Genomic DNA, 13,457 nt, shown 5'->3' with positions numbered 1-13,457 from the left:
TTTTTTATTGGTATGGTATTTAGTTAATAATTGATGGAGTTGGATCATTGATCCAGATCTTCACTTTAACACTGAGTCCTGACTGTGAGCGTCTCACTGAGCAGTAAAATGTTGACTGGTCATTTTTCATGGTGTTTAAATGCAGCCTCATAAACTGTGGATTCAAACCAACTCTCAGTGACTTCATGTGCTGATCAGGTCCTGATTACTAGTGATGAGTGTTTATTAGGTCCAGTGAGAGCAGAGTGGAGGAGGACACAGAAACTCCAGCTCGGTACAAACCAGCTGATCACTGAGCAGCTGTGGACTGGAGAGAGACTGGGCGGCTGCTTCAAGTGAACAGACTCGGCTGCTGTTATCTTATCTTAAGGTGTGAGTCACTGTGTGTGAGGGGGGAGGGGCCTCACACACTCACACAGTCACACCCTGATGTTCAGTGGAATACAATAAACATTAGGGCTCTTTTATTTTTTTATTATAACATTTAGTCCCCGTTCCCAACCCTGATCCCCATATATATTAATAAATAACCAACCCTTCCTTCCTAGCATACTGATGAAGTAAATGATAACTCAAAAGAGCATGTCAGCCAATCAGCACTAAATGAGTTGAACTGGGATATGTTTTGGAGAGAATATGAGCTTTTACCAGAGAAGTTGAGTTGAAATGGATGGTATCAACATATAGAGCTTTTCCAGTCTTGATGACCCCTTAAAGCAATTCACAGTACAGTCTTGAGATGTTCGAATGTGGGTCGACGTCAAGCAATGTCATTTCAGATTATTTAATGTATATGAGCAGACGTACCATGGGAACACAACCCTTGATTATTGGGATTCTCATCAAAAATCGTCAATATGAACACCAACACAAATACTTTTAGATTCTGTGTGATTGACACTTTTAACATATTGTGTCTAATAAAACCTCATAAAAACACTTAAATCATAGAAGTTTGCTGTCATCCAGTGAAGGTTCTTCTGTTTGTCCACCCAAGAGCTGATTCAGACTTTGTGTTAGAAAAATCTTACTTGATGAATAATTAATGGGGGAGTGGCAGTTTCTGAGATGAAGTGTACACTGTGTGTGTTGCTCACTGCCACACAACCTTTGGATACTGGACATCAACACTGGACAGAGAATTCCTGACACTTTTTTTTTACCGTCGTACATGTGTGCAGCCTGTGTGGTGACACATATCTGGAACATATGTGGCCTACATGCAGAGAGGATGACTAATAATTCATAAGTTGTTGCTGAGAGGCTTGGAAAGTTCGGGGTGTGTGGGGGGCGGGGGTTTGAATCCCTGCTGTGAGCTGGCGGCTCCAGGACGTCTGATATTACACACATGTAATATGTGCCAGTGTAGAGTGGGGGCTGCTGCAGGGCTGCTCCACATACAGACACACAGAACTGTGTGTTAGTGTGTGTGTGTTTGTGGGTGTGTCTGTGTGTGTGTGTGTTTAGGTCTGAGATTGAACCAGAAAACTGATTTACAACATGTTTGACTTCCATTAACACACATTATGTTAAAGGAACATACCAACATTTTTAAAGAATCTCTGTCTTACTGAGGTTGGATGATAAAACCAGAGAGTGAAAATGAAGATGGACGACACATCTCCATTTCCTCGTGTTGTACAAAAATTCAGCCTAAATATCCTGGGTACGAACACTGCCATCTTGTGGTAATGGCTTCAATTGGAGTCCACGCATTTGTGATGGTGGAATGGAGCTTTGGTATCGAGGTCCCGTTCATCTGTGCTCTCTGCGAATCATGAGTCAGTCGCAGCTGTCAATCATGATGTCTTAACCTATTAAAATGACAACATGTCAGTGTGGACGGAGACCACTCCTATATTTCTCTTTCTCTTTTATCTCTGTGTTTGGTCTCCACAACCTCCTTGTGGACAAATATGTTTCTCTCCAGCTGCTAAAAGCTCCATTCTACATCACTACCTGACCAATCAGGAGTGAATCTCAGCTGTCAATCATGATGTCTTAGCCTATTAAAATGACAATAGTGTGGACGGAGACCACACTGACATATATTTCTCTTTCTCTTTTAGCTCTGTGTTTGGTCTCCACAACCTCCTTATGACAAATATGAGGACATCAGCATTAACAGAAAATAAACATGATGAATTTAATATATTAAATTATATATAATTTAAGTCTGAGCCGTGTTTCACACCGAGGATGAATGATTCCGTGTTGATTTGTAGAGCAGATCCAGTTCATCATGTTTCCACCTGACCGAGGAATAAACGTCTCTGATTCGCTGCGTTTGTCTGAAGTCGACCTCGGTGACACAGGAGGTGGAAACATGACACACTGGTTCTTCTCCCACTCTCTCATTTAGATCCTCTCATGAGAATCAATTTCCAACAAAAGAATGGAGACAGAAAACTGACGGATTAATTCACTAACAGAAGCTCTGTGCTATATTTAGTGCTGGAGCCATTGATTAAAAATGGAGAAGTGCCACTCAGGGGAGCAGAACACAATGTAGGAGGAAAAATCAGAAGCGGGGGGATGGGGGGGGGACTGAGGGGGAAGCAGATTAATTGATGAATCTGGTTTCGTGAACTGTGCCACTCATTGTCTGAGCTACAATGAAATGTGCCTCCGACACAAATGGAATCTATTTTCCCGTCTGTTCTTTATTATCACACTGATGGTTTTTCATTTCTTATCCCGTCCCAGCGTAATTCAATTTCTGTCGGAGAAAAAAGCGAGTCTGGTTTTACAGAGAGACGTCGGATAAACAACGTGACATCAATTATTCATCAGGTCACAAAGGCCAAAGTCAACCTGGTTACACTTTATTAGTCAGAACCTGCTTTTGAACTGGCTGAAGTTTGACACGTTTCAACTTATGGATCATCGATACCTCTGATCATCAATATGTGAAGTCCCAGCAGACGTCAGTGAAGAGGCAGAGCTAACCCTGGACACGTGAACTTTAACCCACATGATGTAAACCCGGCTTGAATCACAGCACATGTAAACGCACGACCTTTGACCTTTCACACACACTTGTCAGGGAGGGACGCGTGTGTGATGCCGTGATCGATCTCACTTCAGTTCGACAGCTGGTTTGGTATGAAACACATTTAAAACACAAACAGCTGTTGACTCGTGCTCGTCTCATCTTCTCTCACCGGTTTCGTCGTGGACGAGTGACCGAGATCAAAGGCAGTGAGATTATTCTTTTGATCTTAATCTTTTCATACACTTTCATCTCTTTGGAATCTGAACAGTTTGCAGATAAACAGAAAATTTGTCTTTTTCAATTAATACTTATTTACAGTTCTGGACAAATGTTGCTGTTTGTGAAATGTTTTTCAGTTTTATTTCACGATGAAGATGTTTCGTGTGTGTGTTTGTGTTTGTGTGCGTATGTGAATGTGTATGTGTGTGTTTGTGAGTGTGTGTGTGTCTGTGTGAAACTGCTTACCTGGAGGAAATTGTAGAATTGATGAGCCCACTGTGACCTCATCTCCTCATCGTGTCACCTGCTGACGTAAACAGCACAGTGGGATTGGATTGTGTGTGTGTGTGTTGTGTGTTCAGTGTATCTAGTTGTGATTTCCTGGATGTTATGGGCTGATTTTGATGATAACAGCTCTTCTCTGTCAGCGTTCTACACAAAACCTCCTCTAAGCATTTCTGCCCCTTTGGTTCCAAGCAAGCTCTTGCACACGCACACGCACACGCACATACACATACACACACACACGCACACACACACAGCACATACACACTCTCTCTCTCTCTCTCTCTTCATTAATTTCCGTTCTCTGTTTTATTTAATCTCCTGTAATGAAACTAGATTAAAAACTAATTTATTGCAGCTCGTTTAAATAAACTTGTTGTAAAATGATTTTCAGGGGAAACAAACTTCTCTATTAAAATCAGTGGAATTAAAACACCACCAGGTTTATATTCAGTGATGGAGACATAACTTTATTTTTAATTTTCTCTGTGTTAGATCACGTCTTAATAAGAAACTTCACATCCTCCACTGTTTACTGATCTAATATCCTCAGACGTCTTCATGAATTAGTCTTGATGATGTTTCGTCTGTGATATTGGATGAAAAGTTAATCTACATCCTGTTTTCTCAGGTTTTTTCTTGCTGTGTGTGTGTGTGTGTTTGTGTGAGTGTGTGTGTACTCATTTCTTTCTCTGATAATTTTATATCTTATATATTTTATATATCCAGACGTCTGTCCACTAAAATCTTTTAAACTTTAGCAGGTTAAAATATAGAGTTAAAAACCACCAAGTTCTTGTATTATAAAAATGTGACTACAAAGGAGATAAAACTGTTGAGGACCAAGTAAAAATCGTTTATTTTTAAATTATTATTTCTTTGGTTCACTGGGTTTGAGACGATGATTCACTGATTTAATTCTCCAGAGAAAGATTTCTGATGATTTGATGAAATGAGATGAATGAACTCCTCAGTTTCCAGCCGGTGAATAAACAGGTGTGATGATGATGATGTGTCAGCAGCAGCTTTAAAGTTTGAGATGAGAAGAACTCAACTCAGGTTTCCTCAGATTTTTAACTCCATTCTTTTTCCTGTCACCAAACATGTCGCCGACTGTGTCCATCAAGCGGCAGGAATGAGTCACTCAGAGGAAATAGATCCTGTCAGACGAACGGCTTATTTCCCAGTGAGCTGCAGAGGAAATGATGAAAACACACAACAAATACAAACGTCATATTTCATCTGGAGCAGCAGAACGAGACGGAGTCGGCCCCTCCTGCTCTCGATACCGCTTCAGTTTAAGATCTGACAGGAAGAACACAAAGCTGGTGATTAAATACACAAATAAAAAACGAACAAAAAGAAGATAAGTGAGAGACAAATGGAGGAGGTGGCCGAGGTCGCTCTGTCACGTGAATAAAAAACCTCGTCAATATAACACTTTCAACAAAAACCTGCAGATACACACTTCAACAACACACTTCAACAACACACTTCAACAGAAACCCCCCGACTGCACTACAATATACTTCACCCACAGTTTATACACTACAGATTCTATACAGACCTTTGCACAACTTGAGTTCCTATACAAACACTTATATACTGTTTGTTTATCTCCTCTTCAGTGAATTGTGGGTAAAGAGCCTGTTTCCTCAGCGGAGCAGATAATGTGACTCATCGACCGTGAGACGAGAGGCTGAGGCTGGTTTGGAGGTTGTCATAGGGACGTTTCTGCTCGCCGTCATGGACAAGGAACCAAGGAACCGTGAAGGTTGTTGTCTAATGAGGACGACCACACACACACAGACACACACACGCACACACACACACGCACACAGGAGTGATTTCATGACAAAGCCATGTAATAAATCCAGGTTCTTATTGTTTGTGATGCTCTCTGGGGTTTGATTAACCTTTATTTATTTGTTTGTTTGTTTGAGTTGCAGTTCATCCGATGGTTGATCATGAGATATTTCATCTTCATTTCTGGAGGAAGCAGAGACGTCGTCCATCTTTATTTAGAGTTGGCTTCAGAACAGACAGGTTCCTGATGTCAGTATCTTCGTTACATTCTGTGTCAGTTGTCTTTATGGTCAGTTGATCCTCAGTTTGGTCCGATGTCGTCTTTAACTTCACCTCTTGTGGCTGCAGCCTGGAGCTCGGCTGGTGTCTGGTGCACACAAGCTCGTTATGGAATAATCTGATCAAACTGGATCTGATGTCAGTGCTGTGACCTTTTCCCTTGAGGTTACCACAGAGACCTTCAGGGATTCCTCCAATGAAAAGCTTTTTCACGTAAGAATCAGTGAGTTTGGAAACTGTTCGCTTGGGTAAGTTTACAGAACACATCCGTGATGACAGGGACATTTTGTTTCTCGTTGAAGTCGCAGCTGGAATCTCTCTGAGGTTTGATGTCATCAATTCTGCTTGAACTGTGAAGAACACGATCCTGAGCTGGAATCTGTGGCCTTTCCTTTTGTCCCCAGATCCCAGTGAGTATTTGCAAGAAAAAACATCAGCATTCTTCTCTGTAGTGACCTTAAAGTCGAAAGCAACCATGAAAGTGTCCAACAGCCCGAAGAAGCTGAAGTTACAGAACTGCACCAAGTGACCTGCTTCAGTTTCAGAACAAAGAGTTTAGCAAAGTCAGCGAAGTCGAGGACTGAGGCGCTGACTAATCGCTCCTTCAAGGACGGGAAACCCGGCTGCATTCATCATATTCCACTTGGCCACAATGGAGCGCCTGGCCGTACGCTCGCTGCCGAGTGGAAGCAGACGATTGAGGAACAAGAGAACTTCATAGAGTTTGACCTTAACCTCCCAGGAACCCTTTGGTTTGAGGGACTCCATGTTGTGGCCTCTTTCTACAGCCGGGACCTGGAGGTTTCAGTGGAGGGAACTCAAAGACGTCAGGACCAAACTGAACAGTGAACTTTTAGTAAACTGTGTTTAAACATGTTTTTGAATCACTGCTCTCGTTGTGGCACTTCCTGTCTTTTCTTACTTCCTGTCTTTTCATGCTTTCCCTCCAGTTTCTCTTGAGAACCAATCAGGTCTCAGTATTTAAACTGTGGTGTCGTCAGTTCCTGTATGTTTGTGCTTCTTTACCTGAGTTCTCACCTGACTTTGGACATGTGGACTGTTTTACCTGGAGTTTGAACGTCTTCCTGTTTCACCTCTGTACAACTGAACTGATCCAGCTGACAAGTGAAGCAGTAGAAGTGTGAAGCTGATAAGATGAATGTTTCTCGAGATAGGTGATCCACAGACAGACATTTGTGGAATTAGTAAGTAGATTTAAAAAAACACACAACCGGCTGTTTTTTTGTTCTTGCCAAAAATAGTTCCATAATTTAACGTCCTATAGAACGTTTGTAATCGATTGCTTTATCTTGTGTAAGGAACTCTTTTCACATTAGTATAAAATATAGTTGCCATTGTTTATTAATCAGTAAAATATACAAATGATATTGTGTTTCTCTTGATGTTAGAAATAAGTTAAGATTAAATAATATTGAAAGTAAGAAAAACTTTTCTAGGTATCTCAGAGGTGAAGATTAAATTTAAAAAAAACAGTTAATGCGATTTTACTCTTACAAAACATCACAAACTGATGAAGAACCTGTGGAAGTTTTTTTTTTTTATTATCATGAATAAAAATAAATAAATATCCAAAATAAAACCTTTAACAGGACCAACATGGAATAATGTCAGGAGGAGAAACGCCATGTTGACCTGAGGCAGGACACAAACAGCTTCCTCCTGCTTTGTTATCTTTGAAACCATCGGCCGAGCTGCAGAGACGAGGGGCGGGGTCCCTGCCTCTCGTCTCCGGGCTCCTGCATCATGAACTCACCCGGTATCGATCTCTGAGAGCCACAAACTCAAACCTTTTCCGTTCCGTGCGGTAACGGTGCAAAGCTAAATGTCAGAGAAATGTCAAAACCCTCTGGGCTCAGATTAAACGTGAGGCTCAGGGGTCAGACGGGAGTCAGCGGCTCGTCGCTCATCCAGTCAACGTCTTCCTGCCGCAAACAAAAGGCCAACGTTCAGATACTAAGCAGATCCCCCCCGAGGCCAAAGACTCATTACAGCTCATGTTGTGTCACAGACATAAAAAAAAAAGCAGATTAAAGACAGAAGAGGAATAAAAATCCTGGATTGTTTTTTTCAGCTGACGACAACATAGAAAAGAAAATGTACCAAAGTAATGTTTGCTTGTTTGATTCTATTAATTGAACCTGGAACATGAATCTTTCATAAGAGACTTTAAATCAGAGCTCAGGATTTTAACTGTCTAAATTTATTTGAGTTTTTCATCAGGATTAAAGAGGGAACAAATCTCTCACTTGTATTTGACGACAGACGTTCTCCCCGTGATGCCGAGACTCTGACGGACGATCGTGTCGACACCTTCACAGCTGAGATTAAATATGGAGGCAGCAGCGCCGCTTTGTCATCGCAGAGGATTGTGCCGAGCGACGCACAATCGTGAGGATGGATACGACAAAAATGAACCACAGAGACCAAGTAGAGGGAGGAGACACTTGTACAACCACCATTTTACAACACCTCCGGTAATAATTCAATTTTCTGTTGTAGAAAAGCAAGAACGACCATGAAATGAACTGTGGGTCCGAGCTGCACAGGGACTCGTGTTCAGTTTATCACCTCAGACCAACGCACGTCAATTCACATTCCATCAGACTGGATATATTTAAAATTCAGTTATTTCTCTCTATATGTGGAAGCATTGATACATGACTATTCTTAAACTTTCAGTGCAAATATTAAGATATGACAACCCATGAAAGACACTGCTTGTGTACTTTTCTGTTTTACATCTCATTTTTAAAATCTCCTCTCTCATAAGCCAAGTTCAGATGAGTTGACTTTTAAAGTCATCACATTACAGACGACTTTCTGTCTTCTGAGTTGATACAACATGGGTGACTGACAACAGGAGTTCAGTCATGTGTATCGATCTGATCCATGTTTGACTGGTATGTCCGGTTCGCTCTGATTGGCTGTAGTGGCTGGTGATTGGTCTGAAGCTATTGGCTCAGGAGGATCAGCGGGTTGTCCTCGGGTAAGATACTGAAACTCTGTTGGTCCTCAAGCGGTTCAGCTTAGGAGCTTGGTCCTCACAAGTATAACAACCCAACTGTGTGTGACAGTGTGTGTGTGTGTGTGTGTGTATCTGACTCATTTCGTACCAGCGGGTTGTACTTTAACCTTTGACCCCTCAGTGTTCCATCTGATGTTGATGTATACGAGACATTTTACAGCAGTTTGCCCCCATGTGGTGATAATGGTCCAGCTCCTGATCCGTCATACCTCGCCAGCGGCAGGGGGGGGGGGGGGGGGTTAGTGGAAATGGAGGACATAAATCACTCACTGTGGTGTGACCGGGGGCAGAGCGGTTCATCTGAGTGGGACGTCGCCTGACTCTCTGACAGCTTCTAGGGCGTTAAACAAATGAAGGTGAAAAAATATATAAATATATAAAAATGCTTTCATTGACATATAAAACAACATCAATAAAATCACCTTTGATAAAAAAAAATGTTTACGTCTATTTAGATTTATTTTACACTTTGTCCATGTCCCATATGCGACCATGGTGGAAGCGGGTTCTAATGCCAATACTGCAGCCGAGCACCAGGGGGCGGTCAAGATGATTTTGGGGAGCTGTCATGTGGTTACATCTCAATTTATTCATTCACTCCTCCAACAGAGATCTGAGGATAACATCGTAGAAGTGATTTTAATGTAAAGCTGAATGTACGTGTGAATATCTGCTGTTGTTCATCTTCCCTGTTCATCAATTCCATTTATTCTTATGAAGGTTTCCTTTCAAGTTGATATGTTATAGATCAACACCTTTAAAGACAGATCACTTGTTAATTCGTTATAAGTCCTTACCCAGTTGACTTATGGCCCATTCTGCTTTTATAAATCATCTGCTTGGACAAATTTAATGATGCGTTTTGTGTGGTTGCCAAAGATGCAGCTGCTATAAAAACCAGGACGGTTGAGAACAGATATTTTACGACACTATGAAAGACCAGATGTGCAGGTAACAGAAAGCGGTTAAAATGTAAAGAGATGTTTTATTTCTCTGTAGAGGCTCGTTCAAGGTAGAAAGAGTTTCCTTCTCTGTGCAGCTTCTAAACTGACGAGGCCCTAAAATAAAAACATGTTTTCCGGAAACGTGTTTGAAAGAAAAGGAGATTTTTATATTTTGTAAACAGATAATCAAATGTCCATTCATGCATTGTTTTTACAAGTGAAACTACAGCCGTGTGCAGTGTTGCATTAAGATCCAGCCCATTCACACGTTTGACCAATCAGGAGTGAACCTCAGCTGTCAATCATGACATCTAAGTCTGTTTTTATATGATCATTAAAACCAAACTTATCAGAAACATGAACAGTTGAACATACATCAGTGTGATAAGTATTAAAAACCTCTTTGAGAAACTTAATTTATTTACATTTAATAACATTTTTGGGGGGTTTGGTCAATGCTCCATCTGTTAACATGGAGCAGATGTTTACGACCTACAATGCATCCAGCCCCTAGGGGGCGATCAGGCTGTCGTGTCATCCGTCTTTACTCACAGTCATTTACCCGTCCATTGATTTGGCTGCTGACACAAGTTCTTAGCTTCTCGCTCGCTTTGTTACACCCTGTGATTGACAGGCGGTAATGACACTGACACGGCTGCTAAAAACTTTATGGATTTGTTTACAGTCCACTAATGCAGCGGCCCATGGGGGGTGGTCTGATGACCGCCTGTGAACCAGAGAAAATCTATCAAACACCCGAGGATGAAAATGAAAGACTGAGAAGGAATATTGATCTTCAACAATAAATCTTCATCATTTCTATTTGATTCTATTTATTTAGTCACTTCGTCGTCCTGCACCTTCTTTGGCTACTTTCGAATTTGAACAATGAAAAACTCATCATCAGGCTTTTACGCTCTGACAGCACCGGTTTCTTCTTCAGTTGTTTTCCTCGACCTTAATTTATCACGTCCATAAATCTGTGTGACGTTTACTCAAAGAAACATGATGAAATCGAACTCTGGCTGTGAGACACTGAGGAGGAGATTTTCTGGAAGAAGCTGACGAGATGTGGAACTGACGACCTCAGCAGATTCTTCTCCTCTCTTCTGCATCGTTCTTCTTTCTCCTTGTTTTCTTTGTCTTTCTTCATCTTCTCCTTCCTCCTCTTTTTCTTTTCCCCTTGGCATCCCTGAGGTTCAGTGTCAGGTCGGGTGTCGTGTGTGCAGTCGGGGGGGGGGGGGGGGGGGGGGGGGACTCTAATGGTCCATGTAGCTGATAACCTCAGTGAGCAGCAGAGCATCATGGGAAGCAGTTAATAGGCAACAACATGTCACATCTCTCCAGCGTCTCAGTGGAAGACCTGTGGTGGACAGTGAAGAAACAGGATTTGAGTTCAGGTGTTCGAAATTATTGTTAATCGTCGGATCGTATCTGCGAACCTCCAGGTTAACATCACTTCAGATTCGTTTGTTGTTGTCAGAAAGTCTTGACTCTCTGCTGCCCTCCAGTGGATGAACTGCTTAACAACCACGTAAGTGTACGGTGGCCGTGGACAGTGACGGTTACATCGTTTGAAATGGTCGTTTCTCCTGGTACCTGAGGGCAGCATGAATGTGCAAAGCAAATTCAATCTATTGCAGTTTTTTTAGATTTTATTCGTCTTTGTTGCTTCACCAAACTTCCTAGAACTGCGTCGACTCTCAGCTGTAAAAACAGGGACTGTAATTATGAACTTATCTTTTGAAATTTCCAAATAAAAATCCACATTTCAACAACAAAAGGGATTTTCAGAGGTCGAGTCAGATAAATGTATCTGGTGCCTTCAGTTTGTGTTGTGGGTTTGATGTGGATATCTACATCTGGGTTAAGTTTGTACTGATGATATTTTATTCGTAAAGTTTTCAGTGTGTAAGTAACTGTTGGTCGGTGTTCCATTGGAGGGATGTTTTTGAGTAAAGCTGTTAACGCCCACATTGGCCACTTTAATGTAAGAAGTTGCCGGCTGCACTTTGAAGAGTTGAGCCGTCACACATCACGTCTGCAGCGATAAATCTCTTTTCTTTCTGTAAACTGGTGACGTCCTGTCGAAGCTCACGTCCATGACATTTGGTCTAAGAGGGAGGATGTACAATCCGAGGGGGGGTGGCAGAGTTCATATCAGTCCGATAAACCAGCGCATGAAACTGAACTTTCACTGACCTTTCAGACGCCTATCGCTCGGCAGCCGTCAGGTTAATGACCTGTCAGGATGAGTGATCCCTGAGAGCGCTGTACTGTGACGGACACACACACACACACACACACACACACACAGGTCAAACTACACTTGGAAAATGTCTTCATGATATCACACACATGTACTTGGTAGTTTGTCATTGGGGGTGGAGCCTGACTTAGAGCTTAAGGACACTGAGCGTCCAGCGACGACCTGCACCCAGTGAATGATGCTAGCTGTCGATCACACTGTGGAATCCAACCCCCAATGGTGATATACAATGAAGTGAGTTTGGATGTAGTTTGGATGTTCACGCTGTCTGATCGGTCTGCAGGTTTAGGTCTCATTGAACTTGAAGGTTCAGCCCCAGATGCTTCTGGTGCTCCGACAGAAGGAAACCCCTGAACTGGAGCAGAGCTTCAGTCGTCCTCACGCCAACATCCACACATCAAACTAAAAGGCCACAGCAGCTTCTGGGCTGACTCAGCGGCCTCATCCTCCCAGGATGAAGAGGAGGAGGAGGAGGAGGAGGAGGAGGAGGAGTGAGGGGGAAAAGGCAGAGGAGAGGAAAGTGCTGTCTTGATTTTGATGAGCAGCCAACGGAGTCGCTGAGGCTTTCATCTGGGACCTTGGCAGGGTGGAGTAATGTTGCTGCTGCTGCGTCTCCGTCCGGTTTCTGCTTCACTAAGACAATCACACAGACGCTAATCCATCTTCATCGGTTACAGCTGCAGCGCTGCGTGCACAACACAGCCTCTGTAGGGAAATACATGCAGTACACACATACACACATTCTCACACACACACACACACACACACACTTTGCTGAGCCAGTTAAATTATGTAAAAAAATGTCCTTTTGCATTTCGGGATGCAGAGCGACCTCCTCCCCATCACTTGTCTTCAGTGTTGTAATATGGTGAAGCATAATTTAATATAACAAAACAAACTTTGCAGCCTCATCATCAAACCAGGATCAGATTTAACTGCTGATTTGGCTTCAGAAGACTGACTCTGGAGGAAACTCTGCAGACGTTACACAGATATATTTTCCGCTTCTTTACTTAAAAACTTTAATCATCTAAAATAGATGCTGTTTGTACTAAAGCAGTAAACACAGATTGACGACCCATTTCTTCTTCTTGAAATTTTGTGAACATGTTTTAAATAAATGATAAATGATCATTCTGATGTCAGGTGTGAAGCGACAAACCAGAGACTGATGATGAAACACCGTCAGTGTTCTTTCTGATTCAGGTTTCTTATTTTTTATGAATTTCAAGAAAACTGACAAAAGAAGATTGAGTGTTTTGATGAGGACATTAAAGGTCAAAGGTCGACAGTGGAAACCAACCAGCCTGTTGTCCGAGACATTTTCAGGGTTTTCCTGTTTGTCTGTTAAGTGAAGGTCCAGATAATGATCCTCCTTCATGGACAGATGGAAGAGAAACTCCTCTGCTGTGTGTCGGTTGTGTGTCTGTTGTGTGTCTGTGGGTTAAAAGCCGCTGCAGCTCTCTGAGGCTCGGTCATTTACCACAGATGCAGCACGTCTGTCAGCTGAAACACTCTGCATTAAGAATCACAACCTCCATTAGAGCTTTGGGTTAATGGCCTCCGCAGACAGCACTTCAGTGGAGGAGCAGATCTGCAGGAGAGAACCTCCCT

The sequence above is a fragment of the Platichthys flesus genome, chromosome 1 (genome assembly GCF_949316205.1).
Source record: "Platichthys flesus chromosome 1, fPlaFle2.1, whole genome shotgun sequence".
Lineage (NCBI taxonomy): Eukaryota > Metazoa > Chordata > Actinopteri > Pleuronectiformes > Pleuronectidae > Platichthys > Platichthys flesus.
Note: the sequence above shows the minus strand (reverse complement) of the source record.